The sequence below is a fragment of the Micropterus dolomieu genome, linkage group LG05, assembly GCF_021292245.1.
Source record: "Micropterus dolomieu isolate WLL.071019.BEF.003 ecotype Adirondacks linkage group LG05, ASM2129224v1, whole genome shotgun sequence".
In the NCBI taxonomy this organism is placed as follows: Eukaryota; Metazoa; Chordata; class Actinopteri; order Centrarchiformes; family Centrarchidae; genus Micropterus; species Micropterus dolomieu.
Window position 1 is genome coordinate 15,194,728 of NC_060154.1, and position 1,614 is coordinate 15,196,341.

The following is a 1,614-nucleotide window of genomic DNA, read 5'->3' on the forward strand; positions in this document are numbered from 1 at the left end:
CATTAGATGTAACGGCAAAATGACCCTACTTCCCACAAATCATTACACTGTATGCCACATCTCTCCCTCTCTGACCCCATAGTTCGTCTGCCTCTTCATGGTTGACTGTAAATATAATAAAGGAAAAAATGTCCAAAATAATTAAAAAAAAAACAGCATCCAATGACACTTCAATACCTTTAGGGTAACACTAATGCAAGTTTGAATTGAATTGGTCTTTTGATTTACTCACCTTACAGTCAAAAATAATTCAGAAACCAAATCACAGGACGACTGCCAAGTCAACTCCCTGGCAGCCTTCTCCTGGAGGCAGTTAGTAGGCTGGTAGATAACATCCTTTGAGGATCATCACATCCTCTCTACTATTTCTTCAAGACTCATCCCTTAGGCCAAAAACTTAAGACAACAACAACTGAATCTTCAGTTCATCTTCAATCATTTATGCCCTCTGCAGTCACAACACCTACAAGTGAAAAATAGTTACAGCAAACCAGAAGTAACACGTTTTGTTGCACATTATTTGTACGATGTAACAAATAATGTTTGTTGTGCTAATTTTGTATGGTTTGTCCACTGGCAACCCATACAGGTTTTTTGATGTCAATTAAACAATTGTTGACAATGTGTTAACAAGATTCTTGATGAAAAAATATTGATTTTTACAACTGAAATGCATGTTGGTAGGGCATGAAAAGAGACTCCTCAAGTGATTGGTTTCCTGCATTTATTTGCTTCTCCAGAAGACAATATAACCCATTAATTGCCTTCTGGTCTTTTTCTGCTCCTTCACTTCCTCAGCAATGCAAAACAGCACTCTTATAATGCATATAGATACATTAATTTGACATTACATTATGTAGCCAGCTCAGTGTGCACGTTACAAGCCGAAATTGACAGTAAAACATTTAACCCACACAAAGCTCTCCAAAACCATGAAACCAGGAAGTTTAGTAAAGCACATACTAACAAATTTCATACACTTTCAAAAATGCATATGGGGGATGGGGGGGCTGTGCCCCAGTAGAGCTGGTATTAACAGTAAGCAATATGCATTAAAGGTTACAACATAAATTGTTAAATTTCCAAAGATAACTATAAATTAAAGCTGCAAGCAGCGTTGGGCGGGCCCTCGCACTTGTAAGCGCGTCCGCGCGTGAGCCGGCCGAGTTGCACATTCTGGAGTTCTGCCGGTGCGGCTGTGAATTTCCTACGCGTTTCCGACGCCGCATGAATGTGCTATATGTCACTTCCTGTGTCCCCTATGTGGAGCTAAATAGCACTTGCCGCTATGAATATAAATCGGTATTGACGTGTAGATGTCTGCGGGGTGGGAGAGTTATCAAGCACGTAAAGTTTGTTTCAGATGTGAACATGTACACTGAACAATAATGTACCCAAACAATAAAATAAATTCCTTTTATATTTCCCTGCCTTGTTGTTTATGTGTACATACAGAGGAAGAATGTGAGAACAGCACACATTTCATCGTTACTGTGTGTTAGAGCATGGGAGAACAGTGGATACTTTTAATACAGCCCACACCCCTAATACTGTGTAACTATAACAAGTAGAGAACAGAAGAAAAAGATGTTCTTTCTTTACAACTGTCTGCAT